The 21,141-nt window shown below is 43.8% G+C and overlaps 1 pseudogene; it reads left to right on the plus strand.

The window, feature by feature from the left end:
* Window positions 1-20,333: 20,333 nt before the first annotated feature.
* On the plus strand, window positions 20,334-20,705 carry LOC145409843 (histone H2A-like; annotated as a pseudogene).
* Window positions 20,706-21,141: the final 436 nt, after the last annotated feature.

The following is a 21,141-nucleotide window of genomic DNA, read 5'->3' on the forward strand; positions in this document are numbered from 1 at the left end:
TGATAATGAAACCACAGTGTCCGTGTCATAGCGAAGTAAGGGCAGAACAGTGAGTTAACAGAATAGAGGAAGTCAGTGAGAAAAGCATCAGTAATAATATAAAAGAGTGGTGGAATAAGCAAAATAACAGTGAAACAGTGAACACGGCAAGGCAGTGAAATACGAACACGCTACCAGATGGTGACACTGCCTCACACTAAGATCATACGGAGGCCCCAGTGCAAAAGTAATAATTAACGACCCGATCGACAAACCCGTTAGCCTACCCGCAGAGAAATAGTGCCACCACCTCCACCAGTACACAGAACCTAGACTTTCCTACAACAATAGTGCATAACCTCTCTGCCCTAAGTGCTATTCACCTTACCCAATCTTGTCCCGAGTAGTATTCTGCACGATACTAACACCCCATATCTAGGCCTTAGAATTATAATTGTCCAATATACCTGTATTTGTGACATCTGCCCGTTCCACTGTAGAGTTTAGCAATAGACATGTAAGGTTGTTGCCTTGAGTTTTGTGTCCTGCCTCTCTCTTATTATTATGTCTAAGCTCCGGTCTACAGTAGAAAGAGAACCCAGCTGCACACTAGGCGTTAGAGGGACGGGAAGCTGACCCTAAAACACCTAGCATTACACTCCTGATGTCCCCTCCACCCCTCCCTCTTCCTCCTACCCACCACTCACGTTCATGCCTCTCCACTTTCTCCTCTCCCTCCCTCTCTACCTTCATTCATTTGTCCACGGCACCAACTCCATAGGGGCATCGCAATTCTCTCTTAACTGTTTACTAAACTCAGTCTCCCCTATTCCCGGTTGCTCGCAGTACTACCAACTATATTAACAATAATCTCTCCTGTTCAAGTCCCATTCTTTCCCTCTCTGTCTCCTTCCTTTTTATTCCAGTTGTCTTTCTTTTCCCCAACCCTTGTCATTACCAACAGTCAGGAAATATAGGAACATTGAGGTCTCGTTGTTGAGTTGTATTCCTTACTGGTGTTTGTTTGAGTGAGCCTGGCAGTCGGTGGCTATTATTTCAGTAAGCTGAATTACACAAAAATTTGTGCCCATTCCTCCTACTTGTCTCTCTTACTCCAAGGAAAGTGTTCCAATTTTTCTCATACTGTTCACTGATTCATGAAGCAACATCAGAACCAATAATATTCGAACTGCTGCATTATGTTTGGAGTAAAGAGTGGGAGAAAAAGACTGTGGCATGGCAAGATATTCACGAATGTAGAGGAACAAAAACAATACAGGAATAGACAAGAAAAAGAGAAGAATGCAGTTTATTACGTAGGTTAACGCCGTGGGTAATATTAGGTAGACAGGGTGAGGAGAGAGAGAAGTGGAGATGGAGGAGAGCGGGAAGGTGAAGGAGAAAGAAAGGCTGGGGAGGGTCACTGGGAGGGGGGGAAAGAGCGGGAGTTTCGTCATTCCACATCATTCGTCTGTCGTCTTTTGCACATTTCTATGCTAACCAGATATAAAGTGTTATACTAGGTGTTCTTAGGTCGACCTCTCGTCCTTAGAACACAAGCTAATGAACCAGGGTTCTCTTTTGAGACCGGAACTAGAATACACAAGAGAAACAGGGCAAAAAAACTCGGCTGACCAAGCTTACACGTATATTACCTTAGTTACAATTAGTACAGTACAATATTGATAATATACACAGACAGGTTAAGGGGGAAACAAATAGGCTAGTTGACTCTGACACGGGCTGCTGTGGGTCTGGGCCCGGGCGTGGGAGGTAGCTCGTCATGTGTGCTTTCGCGTAGGAGGCACGGGACTACTGCTGGAGGCGGTGTCGTCTGGACAGGGCTGCTGGTTGGCGTGGAGGGAGGCCCTTCCCTAGTGGGGCCTCAATGGGAAAGGCGGCCCTCTGGACTGAGGCTGAACAGGGCAAGCAGGTGTGCTTGCCTCTGCCTGCTTCTTGAGGAAGACTGCCTGCTGGCAGGGCTGGGGAAGTCACACTCTGGAGTCCAAGGGGTGCCCCTGTATGTCTGGTAGCTGTGGTCTCCGCAGGGCCGAGCCGCCATCAGGAGTTGCCTGGGGTGTCCCTTCCTCGTGGAGTCCATCAGCTGAGGGCATCGTCCGGGTGCTGCCTGCAGGGTGCGGATCCCCAGGCTCGTGATGGACCCTCACCACAGCCCCTCCAGCTGCAACTCCTCTGGGGAACTGCACCTGTGGGGAGAAAGAGAAAGGCGTCCTGCTCGGCCTTTGGATTTGTGGTGGGCTGAGCCAGGGACTTCCTCCAACGGGGTAGTCATAAGGGTAGTGGATGAAGGAAGTACAGTGGCCGTCCCTTCCTTCCCGGTGCTGATGGTGGCCAACACCGCAGTTCCACAGGCCCTAGAGACAACAGCCGAGGAGCAGACGGTGGCCATCTCTTTCTTCCCGGTGTGGACAGTGGCCGTCACAGCGGTGCTGCCTGGGACTGTGCTATGACAAATCACACTCTGATCCTGGCGAGGGCTGGCCTGGCTACAGTGTAGTCTGCCGGGGCGGAGCTCCTGCTGGTGGCCGTGTCGAGGGGAGGAGGGGTGCAGGGTCGTGGGGAACCTAGGCCCGTCTCGCCTAGGCCTTGCGCGCTCCCTATGCACCTCCCCGTGGTCTCCTCCTGGGGTGGGTGTTGTAACACCCCTCCCCGAGCTTCCTGTGAGGGTGGGTACTTCATAAAGAATATTGCATTCTGGGCAATTTATAGTACTAATTCTTACAAACACGTCTTTAAAGTGTAAAAAAGTCTATGTGACAACTAGTTCCCATACACTGTTGCCAGACAAAACGTCAGCATCACACGAGCAGGCTTGCAGCGAATTTTTGCTGACGACTCTACGTAGGCTATGTTTACATTATATATATTTGTATATCTATTTTTAATAGTATGCATACTTAAATGCACCACATATATACATACATACATACATAGACACACGTGCAGTCATACATACATACATACATATATGTACAATCATACATACACACATACATACATACATTCGGGCATCCATTGTGTATGAACTAATAAGGTTGGCCTCGGTGTGCGTGCGATTTGGGCGGGCTTTGATTAAGTGGAGAGTCTTGGGTACTTTTCTTTGTGATTCTATGTGGTTTGACGTTACTCTGAAGAGGCTTGCTTCCTTTCTTTGAGTTTTAACTTGTTGTCGGTCACGTTAATAGTGGTTAGATAATTGACTGATTGATTGAAAATATTTAAAATCTGGCGATGCAACTGCCAGGGTCATATGCCGCCGGACAACAAGCCAAAAGACGGGGGAAATAAATAGTGCATATTCAAAATAAAGTTAATAACTATTACTAGAAATAAAACACTGGAAATAATAAAATAATAGGTAAAAGAAAATATCAATTACTTATAAAAGTGGAAGGAGGCCCGCCTCCTGAAGAAAACTAAAAACATCAGTAAAATCGCTATGGGCTCCACCAAGCATCGAGGAGAGACAGTAGACACCATCTGCCCCTCTATGCCTATGGAGGAAACTCTGATGCAGGCCCCCCAAACTCGGGCACTCGACCAGCAGGTGACGGACAGTAAGGGGAACAAGGCAATCATCACAGTACGGTTGAGTCTCACCACTCATCAGGAACCCATGTGTAAGCCGAGAGTGCCCAATACGAAGCCTAGCAAGAGCCACCTCAAATCGCCGAGGCATGGAAGGGAGAACCCTTGGCACAACCACTCTCTGAAAGACCTCTTTCAGCTTATTATGAGCGACACTATCCCAGCATCTCTGCCAGTACATATGAATTCCGTGCTGCAAGGAAAGTGTTATATCAGAAGCAGGAAGCGCATATTCTGTCGGGGGCTGTTGAGAAGCCGCAGCCTTGGCCAATGCATCCGCCTTCTCATTGCCAACCACACCAACATGTGCGGGAACCCAGCAAAAATCTACTCTCTTCCCCCGACGACGAATGAGGAACAGCCACTCCAGGATAGCTAAAACTATAGGATGAGAAGAGTTAAAAGATTCCAGGCCCAAAAGCGCCCCCTGAGAATCGCTAAAAATAGTAAAATAATTGTTGGGGTGAGTAAACACCAACATCAGGGCTAAAACGATAGCTGACAACTCTGCAGTAAAAACTGAGGCAACCAAAGGAAGACTACCTCCACAGCTAAAATTGGGAAATACCACTCCAAAACCAACACCAGATGCGGATTTAGAGCCATCAGTATACACAGGTACAGAACCACCATGACTAGAACAATGTTCTAAAAATAACTGTAAACAGCACTGAGGAGCAACAGAATCCTTTGAGCCGGCAAAAGACCTACAGAAAGTTACCTTGGGCAAGATCCATGGTGCAACCCTCGGGATCCGAACAGGACTGACAGGTACTGCTGACAAACCAAACTCTTCCATAATATCCCGAACCCTATAGCCAAATGGACGAGGGATGCAAGGGTGTCTACTATAACACAGAAAACAAGACTGATTCATCACACACACACACAGACAAATGAGTCTGGAATGCGACGAATCCAGAGCCAGCACCGTGCTGCAACAGACTGACGCAGTAGATCTAACGGAGGCACACCAGCTTCCACCAACAAGCTGGAAATTGGAGATGACCGAAAAGCCCCATTTGCAAGGCGAAGTCCAGCATGATAGACAGCATCTAGAGTTTGCAGTCTGGACGCTGTGGCAGAGGCGTATACCTCGCAGCCATATCACAGCTTGGAGATTACAAAAACCTGAAACAAATGCAAGAGCGTCCTCCGATCAGCACCCCAAGAGGTATGGGATAGAACCCTCAGTAGATTGAGAGCCTTCATACATGATGTTTTAAGATTTGCCAAGTGTGAAACCCATGTCAAACGACAGTCAAATGTCAGGCCCAAGAATTTCGTCTCCGTCACACAACGAAGTCTCCTACCACAAAGCTGGAGATTAGGGTCTGGGTGTACCCCTCTCATCCTACAGAAGTGCATAGCCACAGTCTTAGAAGGGGAAAACCGAAAACCCCTGGACGTGGCCCAGGCAGAAATCTTGTCCAAGGCAAGTTGCATACGCCGCTCAATAGTAGCCATGTGGGAACCAGAAAACCATATAGCTAAGTCATCCACATGAAGGGATGAGGATACCCCAGCAGGCAAAATGTCAACGATACCATTGATGGCCACCGGAAACAGGGACACACTTAAGACACTCCCCTGTGGGACATCGTCCTCCTGGCACAGTGGTGCAGAGAGGGCAGAACCCACACGAACTCGAAACACACGATCAGTCAAGAAGTCTCCAAGCAACACAGGCAGGCAACCACGTAAACCAGACATGAAGTTGTTGGAGGATGCCATGACACCAGGCAGTGTCATAAGCCTTCTCAAGGTCAAAAGAACACAGCCACAAGATATTGCTTAGAGGCAAAAGCTTCACAGATCGACGCCTCAAGCCTCATAAGATTGTCTGAAGTGCACCGTAACTTACGGAAACCAGTCTGCGACGAAGAGAGAAAGCAAAACTTCTCCAGAAACCACATAAGCCTGACATTGACCATCTTTTCGAACAGCTTGCACACACATGATGTTAAAGTGATAGGGCGATAGTTGGTGTCCTGGGAATGATCTTTACCAGGCTTGGGAATGGGGAAGACAATACCCAACTTCCAATTCCTGGGAATAGAGCCCTCACTCCAAACCTGTTAAAAAGGTCCAATAAAAACTGAAGTGAATCAGTCAGCAGATGACGAAGCAAAGCGTATGGAATGTCGTCATGCCCAGGAGCAGTGTCACTACACTCTGAGAGGGCATCACGCGGCTCACGGAGGCTAAAGTCTAAATTATACATCTCCCCGCCATGAGAACGAAAGTCAAGACCCAGTCTCTTCTGATTCCTATGAAAGGTAGCAAACAGCTGATAAGAATCCTTTATTGAGACAGCATAAAACTCATTTTGCAAAGGCAGAGGCTACTGCATCTGGTGCAGACACAAGTTCTCTGTGATGTCGCAACACCGGTGGGGAAGGGGGCGAGAACCTACCAAAAATCTTGCACACCTTTTTCCACGCCATAGACATTGGAGTTGAGGATGTAACTGTAGAAACATACGACCTCCACGAGTTACAGCACGCATTCTTCATGACCCATCTACAGTGAGCACGTGCTTTGCAAAACTGTATCTTTAGAAAAACAACATTACGATTGACAAAACACCGACGGGCAGTTGCTTTGTAAGCTCTCTTTGCTATGGAGCAGTCATCATTCCACCATGGCACAGGTCTCCGGGGAAAAACACCAGAAGTCCGTTGGGTGGAATGAACCCCTGCTGAGAAAATGGTCTTAGTAAAAAAACGTTCGGCATCATTGATAGTTGAAAATCAGTAACCCTGTTGGCAAATACACATAGTTCCTCAACGAGAGACCAATCAGCTCTGTCCAGACACCAGGGTGGCATACGGGCTGCAGAAACAGAGCGAGTAGGCTGGACCATTACAGGATAATGGTCACTACCATGTAGATCATCCAAAACCTCCCATGAAAAATCAAGGGCACAATCAGAGGAGGAAATGGTAAGGTCAATGACAGAATACGTGCCAGTTTGAACATGAAAATGAGTTGGCCTCCCATCATTTAGGACAACCAAATCAAATCCCCAACCAAAGAGGCAAAGAGATCACCCCGGGGATTTGAAAGTGAGTCACCCCACAAAGGATGGTGGCCATTAAAGTCACCAAGGAGTAGGAAAGGGGGTGAAAGCTGGCCCTCATACCCCCTAATAGAAGGGAACTGTCTGTTCCCCACCATCGTCTCCTGAAGACAGACACATAGCGGGTTCAAAGCAGAGTGTAATAACTGCAATTCCTCCCAATTTGCCATGACACCTCTACAATTCCATTGTAGTATACTGGCTGAGAATACCTTAATACCCGCCCCACCGGCGGATTTGGATTGATGTTTATGAGAGCCCTTTGGAGGAGCCTGCCCAGCACCAGAAACCCGCACCCTCTGTCTAACACCCGATGGCAAGCGTGACGATGAGGAAGTAAGTTTTACAACCTTCTTCCTTGGAGTGGGCAGACCAGTTTGTTTGGAAAGCGGCTTGGGGGCCGCCTTTGGAGATGTAGGATGGCCAGTGCTTCCACCAGAAGCCTCGGAGGTGGAAGTAGAGTCCACTGGACTCGAATCTTTTGAGGAGGCCATCCCATGCTCCTGATCTGAAGCACCAACGAGCTGTCCACCAACATCCCCAGGTGGGGATGGGACCGTAAGTGAACCTGCTGTTTTGGATATCACCTGGCTAGATCCCTCAGCCTGCTGGGCAGACGGAAGAGGAGAGGTGTCGACAGCAGGGTTGACAACAGAGACATTAGGTGGCCGGTCTTCATGCTCAGAGGACTTTGACGAACAACGGTGACGTTTGCCAGGTATAGATGGAGCCTCGGTCATGCTGGGTAAGACAGGAGGAGTCCAGTCAACGTGGACATCCGCCACCACCACAGAAGTGTGCAAGTCATCAGCCACAGAAGTGGGGGCAGAAATAGTTGGAGTAGGGGGTGCGCAAGGTTCATTTTCACAAACACTATGAACGATAGTGACAGCATCCTGCAAAGCACTAGATGATGCAGTGGGCACTGGATTGGGTCGAAGCTGTCTCTGAGACATAGGACGGTGTACTGGTATTCCAGAAAGGATAGAAGTGTAAGTAACACCGGGGTGGAAGAAGCGAGTCTGGGCTCTCTTCCTAGCCTAAGGAAATGAAACCTTCTCAAGTGTTCGAATCGATAAAATCTCCTTTTCTAGGCAGTAGCGAGGACAGTTTTTAGAAGATACCGCATGAGGGCCCCCACAGTGATAGCATTTAAGGGTTCCTGGACAGTCATTGGCATAACTTGGTCTGCCACAGGAGATACAGACACCAGGAAGGCCAGCCTGTGAGCGGTGGCAAAATAGGCTAACATGTCCATACCCCTGGTAGTGAAAACAACGCTTTGGGGTTGGCACATACGGTTTCACAGGAAGCAATAGCCATGCCAGTTTCACGGACCTAGGCAATGTCTGTTTATCAAATGTCAAGAACAATGTTGGAGTCGGGGTCAAGATCCCATCTATCTTTTTTTGAAGGCGCTCAACCGTCACCACACCAAACGAACGCAGCTCTTCCAACAATCGTCCTCCGAGTATTGGAGGATGTCACGAGAGAAAATGACTCCCTTACATTGGTTGAAGGTTCCATGAGGAACACAGGTAACAGCAGAACCAGCAACAGAGGTCAAATTCATTAGCCGGGAGCTCTTCTCTGGGGAGGACACCTCAGTGAGAATGCTTCCATCCCCCTGGTAAGAGATCTTGGGCTCTCTTCCGCAAGCTGACACTATGGCACAGTGCAGCTCAAAAATATCAGCATCTATGACTGACCCTTCAACAGAGGATTTCAGCACCAGATACTTTGCATAAGAAGCCGGCACGAGCTCTTCCGTGCTCAACCCCAAGGCCGTACCTACCCAACGTGACCGCCTGAATGCTGGGGCAAAGGAGGAAATTCACCAGGGACCAGGTAAGGCTCCAAGATGGCAATAAGGGAGTCGGCAGGGACAGAGCAAGAGTCGCCAACGAATTTTTTTTTTTTTAGTGGCCATGTGGTTAAAAAAAAAACTTCATTCTCCCACCCCTCCACCCACCGTGGAGCCCAACAAGGGGAAGTCATGTGCCAGGGATAACACCACTGGTGACTCCACAGATAATGGGAGAGTATACGTGGGTAACCACAGAAAGACCTGGGCAAGGGTGACTCCAGGATGATAGGAGCCACCAGGCCCCCCAGTGCCCACTTGACCATAGCCAACACATGACCAGCCGATTGACCTGGTTGGGCCCAACCAGGACGCCCGTCTAACCAGAATAAGGGACCAAAGAGGTGTATTGCTAGCTGCAGGGAGCATCGTGCAGCATCACTCAAACTCCAGGACTCCCATCTCCAAGCATTACGGGATGCCACGCACGGCAAACACGTGGGGAGGCGACAGTCCCGTCCTATGTGGCAAATGGGCAGGGACTAACATCACCAGCAGACCTCCTCCACCAGTGATGTAGGGGGTGCTTGGTCCAAGAGGCCAACAAATGCCGAACCCTACAAAGGTGTCACAAAAGGTCTTTGTAGTTACTTGTAGAGAAGTTTTGTAGTTCAGTTGTCACTCTCGATTTCTTGTAATAGGAATTAAAGATGAATACAGGGTTGATCTTAATCTATTATCTTCAGAGAAATCTAAGTTGAGCAGGGTATGTTTTACAGAGACAATATAATAAGTAAGTCTAGTTGAGCCCCTCTTTCTTGTTCACTCTCTCCACTACCTGTCGGTTCAAATGCTAGCCTCCTTCTGAGCTCTCTTTCCTAAATTCTGGTGAAACAAGGATCGTGTCACGTGTGTTACACTGTGGTTGGAAAGTTCCAGAAACCTGTGTGTGAGTATGTGTGTATGTCACTAGGCTTTGTTCCGCTGCTATCTCGCTGACACACTACCTACATCATCTCCTGACATTGCTACTTCCTAATCTGTCGTCAATATTTCCTCAGTTAACTTGCAAGATCATTTCCCTTTCCTAGGCTCGCATGGAGCTGTCTATCTATCAATTTATCTATCTATCTATTATGATTTGTAATTATAGTATGGACTCATAACATTGCTCGGCCACGCCGCTGAAGGTCCTCCGACAGCAATTATCATTGACATATGCTAATCTATTAGTACATAATATTGATTATAATATTGTATACATATAATATTCATAGTAAATTGCAATGATCCAGTAATATTACATTTTAAACAAGTTGTATACATATTTGAATAAATGCACTAAAGGTAAACTATTTAACTGTAATACAGTATGTAATATCTATCTACTTATCTATCTATCTATTATGATTTGCAATTGAACGACAGAGTTAGCGAAAGAACAGAGAAATTAGTTGAAGAAGAACAGGGAGGCTTTAGGAAGGGAAGAGGTTGTGTAGATCAGATATTCATTCTTAGATCTTTAGTGGAAAAGTTTCTAGAGAAGGGAAAGAAGTTGTATGCGGCTTTCATGGATTTGGAGAAAACATATGACAGGGTGAATAGACAAGGATTGTGGAAAGTGTTAAGAATATATGGAGTAGATGGGAAGTTGTTGAATGCTGTGAAGAGTATGTACTATGGTGTGAAGGCTGCAGTGCATGTGGATGGTGAACTAAGTGAATTTTTCTCTTTGAAAGTTGGGTTGAAACAGGGATGTGTCATGTCTCCATGGTTGTTCAATCTGTACATGGATGGGGTAATAAAAGAGGTACAAGGGGGTAGTGGATGTTGGAGTGGCCCTGGTGAGAGAGGATAGTGTTTGGAAACTCCCTGTGCTGTTGTTTGCAGATGATACTGTGTTGTTGAGTGAAGACGAAGAGGAGCTGCAAGGCTTGGTGGATGAGTTTGAGAGAGTGTGTAAGAAACGGAATCTAAAGGTGAATGTAGGGAAGAGTAAAGTGATGGTCTTTGAGAGAGGTGAAGTTAGTGAATGTACAGCGAGGTTGGATGGTGAGGAATTGGAAAATGTGAGTACGTTTAAGTACTTGAGTAGTGTGATGAGTAAGGATGGAGGTTTGGAGGGTGAAGTGCTTGAAAGGCTACAGCAAGGAAGAAAGGTTGCTGGTTCTTTGAAAGCAATGATAAGAAACAGGGAAGTGAGCATGGAAGTGAAAAAGTTACTACATGACAGTATTGTGATACCAACTCTAACGTACGGAAGTGAAGCTTGGACATTGTTGGAAGGACACAAGTCAAGAGTGAGAGCAGTGGAAATGAGTTATTTAAGAGGAGCCTGTGGAGTCACGTGGAGAGACTGGCTGACAAATGAGGATATAAAGGAGCGTTGTGGTGTTGATGTGGATGTGATAGGAATCGTTATGAGGAACACACTGAGGTGGTTTGGCCATGTGGAGAGGATGGAGGGTGAAAGACTGACGAAGAGAGTGTATGTGAGTGAGGTGGAGGAGGGAAGAGGGAGGGGGAGGCCGAGGATGAGCTGGAGGGATGGGGTGGAGAGGTATATGAGAGAGGGGTGTGTGAGTTGGGAGCAGGGCAGTGAAATGGCGGGGGACAGGGCGACTTGGAGGCGATTTTTTTGTGGCCACCCCAAACGGGATTGAGGCGTCTAGCAATAGATAGATAGATAGACAGTATGTACTTGGGTTATTGTAGTGAAATGCATTCATGCCAGAAAAAAAAAATAGTTTAAAGTTAAGATTATGGAAAGAGTTATTAATATTTCATTTAAAGATAATGGTACTGGTATGCCACACTTCTATATCATGGGTCATTCTTCCTTGTATTATATATATATATATATATATATATATATATATATATATATATATATATATATATAGATAGATAGATATAGATAGATAGATATAGATATAGATATATAGATAGATAGATAGATAGATAGATAGAAAGATAATTAATACTATATACAAAATATGTACACTTCATTCAGGGGGGTTAACTTGGATGTTAACTCACCCCACACTAAATACTGACTCCAAATTAGCAATTCTTGCATGCATTCTGTGCATTGCGAACAGCAGTACTGCAAATACAATGCAGAAGATTATAAAGACAGTAGGTGCTGGGCTATACACATAATATGGGTTGAACATACTCAAACTCAAATCTTCCCAGGGCTTCATTGTTTCATTGATCAGCTGCATAGTTTCAAACTTAGGTGAAGTCAACTTAATACTTGTGCTCATGTTTAAGTCCATATCAGGCAGTGGGTGGAAATGTTTGTGTGTATGATTGAGGATGGCGTAGTGATTGATGGTGGATAAAGTAGACATGGCTGGTGTAAATACCGCACATTAGTCTGGTGCTATGTATAATCCTGAGGCTGAAGTATGAGATGGTGGTATATCTGGACAGACTATGTAAACTGATGTGTTATTGAGTGAAATAAAAAAACTGTGAGTGTCTGATGCGTTGATGGTGTACAAGTTTATCTGGAGCAAAAGTGAAGTTGCAATGATTATGAATATTATCATTTCTGATGATAGCCATTTCACAAGGGACTGTATCAGTAGGCTGAAACGTGAAAATGTACGCAGGACAAAGATGAACAGCATGTAAGGATGTGCGGCACTTTCGTTCAATCGTTGATTCACTTGCGAAAGTGACAGTGTTACGTCTCTTGGAGACCATGATGAGTTCGGTGTCTGTGTTGATGTTGATAATGACCAAAGTGTTGTTATTTTTATAGGGGAAGGGGTGTATTTGGTATACTGTGAACAGGTCTTCAGTTATGAATGGTACATGAACTACTACTGATGTTGGTGTTAGTGTTGCTTCTAAATATGGATAATATTGCATGAATTCCCTACTGCGGAACAAAGGCTTCAATTTATGTTTATGTATGCCTTGACTAATTATCTGACGTAACTCATGAACTGGGAGTAAGTCAGTTGTGATCTTGCCATCACCAGCATTCGAAATTCCTTGCATAAGTGCCCTGAAACGATCTCTAGTGTTGTCTAATTGTAGTAGAATCGTGTCAATATGTTCTGTGATGATGGAGAAGTGTTGGAAAAGTGTAATGTTTCCTTCCATTTCATTTATTTTATCTACACTCTCGAGAGCTATGTTTTCTGCCTTTTTCAGATTTTTCACAATTGTCTTCATTGCTGAGTTCTGTCCTGTGATGAATTTATCTTGGTATGTTAGTACCTGAGCTATTTTATTAAATTTGTTGTTTATTTCTTTAAGGTCATCCTCTGTAGCCAATCCAAAGATGTTCCCAAGAACTGCGCCACCCAGGTCGAACAAACCGCGCTTTTGGCGAGTACGTGTGATGTTGTTCCTGTCGCTCAGTACCTCCGTTCCATAAGATGGGAGATCTTGGATCATGATGAGCATAGTTGACTTTGCCTGTTCTAGTTTCCATTTCGCTAACTTTACCATTTCATTCACTTCCTTTGTGTTATGTGCTTGTGAAATATAATTTCCTGTCATGAAGTCCAGAGTTCGCATAGGCTTCGCAAGACTGTCTAGATAAGTAGGTAATTCATACAAGTAATCTAGACTTATTTCAGTACTCATGACGTCCTTAACGATTGTAGTCGTGGCCGTTGGAGCTATGAGGCATCCTTGTCGTACTATGTGTTGGGGATCTAAGTGCGCATATCCTCTTGCTATGTATATGAGAATCCATAGCATAAGTTCCTTCATCGTAACCTACCGAAAAAAAAAATCTATTAATTTCCTAATATGGTCATGCTGTGGTCGATGATAGTGATGATGTGCGTTACGGTTGATTGTTATTTCATTTATAGAAGGAGTTTAAATCGATATTTAATTCTCGTAAATGATGTACTGTAGATTTGATTGGAACAGTTGCACCTATGTTCGATTGTTTGGTATATGACCTTAATTTCTTTTTGTAATCATTGTTGTTTTCTTGCTTGGTTTCTTGAGGTACGTTCGCTTGTTCGGTTGTATCCGATGCTGAATAATTATTGGATAATTCCCTTGAAACTCGTTTTAAATGGTCAATATGAACTTGTTTCTCTTCCCCACTAGACAGTTACTTAATTAAAACTTTGTTTGCTTTTATGTTAATTACTCTGTATGGGCCCTCAAGTTTTGGGGATAATTTATTGTCTCTCGTATGAATGATACCATAAACAATGTCTCCTAAGCTGATAGGTGAATCTCTTGCCTTCTTGTTAAATGCCTCCGTCATTTCTTCCTTGGAGATCGTTAATTGTTTTTTGACACTTTTGTGTATGTCCTGGAATTCACGTAAACGGAGATTAGAGTAATCATCGTAATTGTATATAGGCATGCTGTCACCTTCTAGGAGCTCATATGGTAATTTTTTATCTGTGCCATATATAATGAAATGTGGTGTGTCACCTATGGATTTATTTATAGATCCATTAATTGAGGCTTCTACTCTGGGAATCCAATCATCCCAGCTTGCATAATTTTCACTGAGAATGTGTCGTAGCACATCTAATACCTTTTTATTTTGTCTCTCTACCAACCCATTCGATGCTGGGTGATAGGCCAAAACGTTAACCTTTTTGATGTTGTATTGTTTACATATTTCTTGTAAGATCTCAGAATTAAATTCTCCTCCATTATCACTTATTAGTACCTTAGGGGTAGTAAAGCGACATATTACATTATCTGTTATTGCCTTTGCTACTGTCTCTGCTGTCTTATCTTTAATTGGAGCTAAAATGACATAACGGGAAAAATGATCCGTTGCTACGAATAAGTATAGGTTATTATTGTATGATAATGGCATCTTGAGTAAATCAACAGCGATAACGTCCCATGGTTGATGTGGTACAGGGTAATTACCCATCGGTGCAGGTGTGATTGGGTATCCTTTGTGTTTTGCACATGATTCGCATCTGTCTATATGATTGTTTATATCTTTTCGTAATGAAGGCCAGTAATATAACAGCTGGGCTTGGTTGAATGTCTTATCCTTTCCAGGATGTCCTGCATGTGGGCTGTCGTGTATCATTCGTAATACTTGGGGTATCATGTCATTAGGTACTACCAACTGGTTAGTATTTCTCTGGCGTTTTGGTTGTTTAGAGTTAATCTTGTATAATGTATTATTGACCATTGTGAATTGTTCGAGTGGGACATGCAGTTTGGGTAATTGTATGTCATCTCCACTTTCTAACTTGTATATAACTTTAGACCATGTTTAGTCAAGTCTTTGTGCCTTTGCGATATCCTCGTGGTTTGGGATATTTCCTTTGAGATCTAACGCCGCGACCTGAATTGTGTTCGGGTTCCTAGATAATGCGTCAGCTACTATGTTCATTTTACCTTGTATATAATGAATTTGTACATTGTAGTTTTCAACTGTACATTTCCATCTTGCTCTCCTCCCAGAAAGTAGTTTTTCTTTAAACATACCCCCCAGTGGTTTATGGTCGGTGAATAAGTGGATTTCGTACCCATATACCAAATCTCGAAACTTTTGTAATGCAAAAACCACTGCAAGTGCCTCTAAGTCTTTAGTGCAATAATTATTCTCTGCACCTCTTGTTTGTCTGCTGGCAAATGCAATTGGTTGATTCTTTCCTCTTTTATCTTCCTGCATTAGTACAGCCCCTAATCCTTTAACTGATGCATCTGTACAAATAAGAAATGATTTTGTGTAATCTGGATATGCTAAACAAGGTGCATTTGTTAGTTTAATTTGTAGATTGTTAAATGCCCTTTTTTGTTCTTCTTCCCATTGGAATATAGCATCTTTTTTGAGTAGCTGGAATAGAGGAAAGGCTATATGAGAGAACTGTGGTACGAATGACCTATAGTACCCAGCTAGACCTAAAAATTGTCTAACTTCGTCAGTCGTAGTGGGTTCAGGAAAGTCTCTCACTCCCTGTATTTTGTCATCAGTGGTGTGAATACCATCAGAACTTAATTTGTGGCCTAAGAAATTTATTTCCTTAAAGCAAAATTTGCACTTAGAAAGTTTAATTTTTAAACCAGCATCACTAAGCTTTTGTAAGAGTAAGTCTAATTTCCTGAGATGATCCTTAATATTCTTCGTTGCGATTATAATATCGTCAAGATAAACAAATATTCCTTGTCCTAAAATTCCGGACAATACGTAATTCATAAGACGCTGGAATGTGCCTGGGGCTGTCCTCAGTCCCATTGGCATTCTTGTATATTGATAATGGCCTCTGTTTGTTGAAAAGGCAGTGTATTTACGTGACTCCTCCGAAACCGGAATCTGATAATAGCCGTTTAGGAGATCGATGGTTGAGAATATGTTATTCTCAGGACCAATATTCTGTAGAACGTCGCTTAACAATGGCATGGGAAATCGGTCTGGGATTGTGTGATTGTTTATTTTACGGTAATCTACTACCGCACGCATTTCTCCATTTCGTTTGGGCACGAAGAATAAGGGGGCATTCCACGGGGAGACTGAAGGCTCAATAATTCCAAGTTTTAACATTTCATCGACATACTGATTTGCAAGTGTACATTGGGAGTGTGGTATGCGGTAAGATGGTACGAAAATTGGTGGTGTTTCTGGGTTCACATTAATTATGTGATTAATCAAGTTAGTACACCCTAATTGTTCTCCGGGTAATGCTGCGGTGTCCCTGTGTGTTTCCAGCAGGGTTAACAAATCATTTTCTTCATCAAATTCACCTGAGTGAATTAAATTCTCTTTTAGGCTTTCTCTATCCGTAGATTTTATCTCACTTGTCACTCCAGCTATAACTATTTCCTTCACAGGGGCGGGACATTCTTCAGTATTAACTACGCAAGTCCCATTGTTCAACCGTACTTCCCCATTCATGTGATTAATTATGAATATCTGAGTTTGCCCTTCGTCGTTCATCTGACATAATGCGTTTTCTACTGACAATCCCTTTACTTTACATAATTCTTCTAAGACAAGAACAGTACTATTCCGTAATTTGCTCTTTATGGTCACTTTCATATAGGAGTTAGGTGGTATAACTAAATCATTGGTGAGATGGGCTGGAAAAATTGATAAATCAGTACTGTTATCTGGGTCACTAATTCTGGAGGCTGGGGCTGGTGGTGGGAGTGGATCTATACACTCATCTGTTTGTGTATATTTGTTTAAGCCTTTAATATTACCAATTCTTTTTGGCTCTCTTCTACCAATCGGTGAGGGCTCTGATGGTATTTCCTCTATGAATTCATTGTCAAAGTCTATTCCATTCATTTGTGGGAGTATAGTTATGTTCTCTGCTCTCATGGATCTTAAGCCCAGTAACATATGAGCTTTAATTGCTAAGTTTTCAACGATATAGAAAAATGCAGAGATTGGTCGTGTAGTCTCTGTGAAACTGATATTTAATCTTATCATACCTTTCACTGTAATTTGTTTTCCATCTACCGTGTATAAATCTAAATCATGTGTACTGGCATACGTGTGCAAGTCAGCGACAAAGTCCTCACTTGCTCCGTCAGAGGGGGTTTCCCACTCATCATCTGGAACTGCCGTATTTGATTCTTGGTCTTTAATTTGTAGTGAGGTTTGTACAAGGGGTGTGTTGCCTTGGTGCTCTCCTAATTGTGAGTCTGTTGTTGTTGCTAATTGTGTGTCATCTGGTATTAACGTGGGTGGTGGTGAAAATATTCCTGTCATTAAGATATGGTGTTATGAAATATGCCTTTTGTTTATTTATGTCCTAAGAAAATAGATGAGTAAATAAGTTGAAATAAATGATAGATAGTGAATGTATAAGTATATATATGGAAATAAGTAAAGAAGTTGAATATAGCTAATTTTAGCACTGAGAAGAAATGAGTAAGTATAATTTTACCCACTTGATACAGATCGTAGAGGTGTGTCAATACAAAAGTCGATCTCGGAAGAAAAATGCAGGGTTGATTGAAGATCTCTTGATAATTCTAGTGCTGTGTTGATGGACGATATTACTCAGGAAATTCCATGGCCTGGTGCTTGTGGTGGTTAACATCTGTCACATGCAAACCTCAGCATAGAACGTCGAATTTCCAACTCAGTACTGTGGAAATAAATGAGTATGAGTAGGAGGTATGTGAATAATGAGTAATGAGTAGTGGGTGAGAAGTGCCTGGTGTCAGTCACACGTTGCTTAGCGTGGCAAACTCGCGTTGTGATGTCATCTCAGCACATGATGACATCGGCTTCCCACACTGGTAGCTGTGGTGAATACTGAGTAGCGATGCCTAACCTGGGTGAAGAAAGGTTAGTAAGTCGCGTTATAAATGTGGCTCTGGTGTTTTGCTGTGTGTCTTGACCTCTGCGTCAGCGATGGAGGTAGTCGGGATAGAGTGGTGGGGGTTTGTTTGCTTGTTGCTTTGGTGTTTCCTCTTCTTTACTTACTTCGTTTTTTATTCTTCTTGCTGCTGCTTGAAGTTACGTGAAGATTATAGAGTTGTTTTATAGACTTGTAGGCTATTTGCATTGTAGGATATATTTTGTAGGAATTCACTGTTGATTCGTAGACGAGGTTCGTATCCCACCACTGCCACCAAATGTCACAAAAGGACTTTGTAGTTACTTGTAGAGAAGTTTTGTAGTTTAGTTGTCACTCTCGATTTCTTGTAATAGGAATTAAAGATGAATACAGGGTTGATCTTAATTTATTATCTTCAGAGAAATCTAAGTTAAGCAGGGTATGTCTTACAGAGACAATATAATAAGTAAGTCTAGTTGAGCCCCTCTTTCTTGTTCACTCTCTCCACTACCTGTCTGTTCAAATGCTAGCCTCCTTCTGAGCTCTCTTTCCTAAATTCTGGTGAAACAGGGGTCGTGTCACGTGTGTTACACTGTGGTTGGAAAGCTCCAGAAACCTGTGTGTGAGTATGTGTGTATGTCACTAGGCTTTCTTCTCCTGCTATCTCGCTGACACACTTCCTATATCATCTCCTGACATTGCTACTTCCTAATCTGTCGTCAACATTTCCTCAGTTAACTTGCAAGATCATTTCCCTTTCCTAGGCTCGCATGGAGCTGTCTATCTATCTATTTATCTATCTATCTATTATGATTTGTAATTATAATATGGACTCATAACAAAGGCAGACATGCCTCCAAAGTAGGTGGCACAGCCAGTCACACTTCATGCCATGCCACCACGTCAAGGAGACCCCCTCCAGCGGGGTAGTGGTTAGGTAAAGAGTAGCCTTTGGCTTTAGTGAGATGAGGTTTTGTTAGTTATAAAAATTAGGTGAGGTTAGGTTTGATTTGGTTGAGGTTATTTAAGGATTTGCTTACGTCCTGTGAGGTTTGATGAGTGCAGGAAAAGATAGGTTGGATTAGGTTAGGTTTTGTTTTGTTTGATAAGGCTAGCTTTTATTATGTCTCGTAGTTAGGTGAGGTTGGGTTTAGAACAGTAGCGTTAGGTGAAGTTATATTTGCTCTGGTGAGCTGAGGCTAATGTTGGTTTGGTAAGGCTAGGCTAGGTTACTTTTGGTCTGGTAAGGTGAGTTTCAGCCAGATCTAACTCTCTTCCGAACTATCTATGCAAATACATGAGCCTCTGTTTAGCAATCTGTCTAGTTATCTGTCTTTTTAGCACTCTACCTGCCTACCAACCAATTAGCCCTTCAATCTATCTGTCGGGTCATAATTTCCTTCTGCACATCTATCTATGTACCTGTGTATCTATCTAGCAATCACTGTATCTACCTATCTTCCTGCCTTTAAGCCCAAAAAATACGTCAATCTATCTATTGGGTTATGATTTCCTAGCGAGCCACCTATCTACCTTCGTATCCCTCTGTCTATCTGTACACACATATATATATATATATATATATATATATATATATATATATATATATATATATATATATATCCATCCACCCACCTATCTCTCTGTCTGCCCCTCAATCGGCCTCTTCATATTATAGCAAACGACCAGTCTTAAACTTGGCACCTCCCGAGTCCCTTACTCTTATTTTGAATTCCGTGGCAATGACATAATGACATAGGTGTTAGCTAAGCTGTCGAATGTCTGCATGGACCTATATTATGTCTTCATTATTTCTCTCTCACATAAATTCAGTCTGGACCTCTAAGGGAGGCCTGGAGGTTGTTGTGTGCTTTGCCTAGCTAGGTTGGATAGCGCAATGGAAGGCAACTCAATTATGAACTCTCTAATTCGCAGAAGCTATACACGGAGCGTCCTTGCTTCTTGAGGGCGTTCACCACGTCCATGATGGTCACAGTCTTCCACTTGGCACTCTCAGTGTAGGTGAAAGCATCGTGAATCACTTTCTCGAGGAACACCTTTAAAACACCGCAGGTCTCCTCGAAGATGAGGTCAGAGATACGCTTCTCGCCGCCACGACGAGCAAGACGACGGATGACAGGCTTTGTGATGCCACTACCTTCAGGTGGCGCATGGCGCCACACTTGGCTAGACCCTTGCCACCTTTGCCTCTACCCGTCATGCCTGCTGCTCAACCTCAGAGTGCCACTGAGTTACCCCCACACCTTCACCAACAACTTACTGCCTTTGATGAACACACCATCAAACCCTTGAAGCTGTCTTTGCAGTACTGCCTACCTTTACACTCCCCCATGCCACTCATGCAACCAGTAAACAAAGACATTTGGGAGAGCAGTGACCCCCGCTTCCCAACAATAAACACATGTATGTTGGGTTAAGGCCCGACGCTTTCTCTTCATCTAAATTTCTTCCTCACCTACTTGTCACATCTACATGATTGTCTCCCTTCCTCCTGCCCCCATTTTCTATACGATTTTGCTTGTTTGTTTTGCGATATGGCGACAAATTGGTCTCCTACTACAGGTAATACTCAGACGACACGATGTCCGGATGTGGCAAGGGTGGCAAGGTGAAGGGGAAGTCAAAGTCTTGATCCAGCATGGCTGGGCTCCAGTTCCTTATGGGCAGGATCCACCATCTCTTTCGTAGAGGTAATAATGCCGAGCGTGCGGGTGCTGGTCCTCCCGTCCACTTGGCTGCAGTCATGGAGTACCTTGCAGGCGAAGTGCTTGAGCTGGATCTCAAAGCTGCCCGTGACAACAGGAAGACTCGTATCAGTACTGGTCATTAGCAGCTGGCCATCCGTAATGACGACAAGCTGAACAAGCTCTTGTCTGGCATCACCATCATCCAGGGAGGTGTCCTGCCTAACATCCAGGAGGTGCTCCTTCCCAACAAGTCAGAGGAGAAGTGAAATCTTCCAATAAATTCCTCTTCACCTCCATCGGCTCCTTTAGGAGCCACATCCATTTCTTAAGAGAATAGACATAGGCAATGGCCTAAATCACCATCTCTGTGTTTCTTCTTGTATATATACGCGCATTTACGTATTGTGTGTATAATGTGGCACGATTTGTCTATGCTGGTTTGTGTCTCTGCATGTATTTATGTTTGGTTGCATGTAAGTATAGCTACTTACATCAGTGACGGTACAGTGGTCGATTGATATTTCCACTGCCAACTGCACATAAGGCTCGTAACGTACATCCTAAGCGGGTGGGTGGGTAGATGGATGAATGAAAGCATAGATGATGGCTTGCCTTCAGCTATGGAGGGACTGGATGAAGTTGTTGAATGATATGTTGATGTATTATCCGCGGGGTGACGACAATGGTGGATTTTATACCCCC

This window comes from Coenobita brevimanus, chromosome 83 (assembly GCF_032717465.1).
Source record: "Coenobita brevimanus isolate Jiangsu-jjx chromosome 83, ASM3271746v2, whole genome shotgun sequence".
Lineage (NCBI taxonomy): Eukaryota > Metazoa > Arthropoda > Malacostraca > Decapoda > Coenobitidae > Coenobita > Coenobita brevimanus.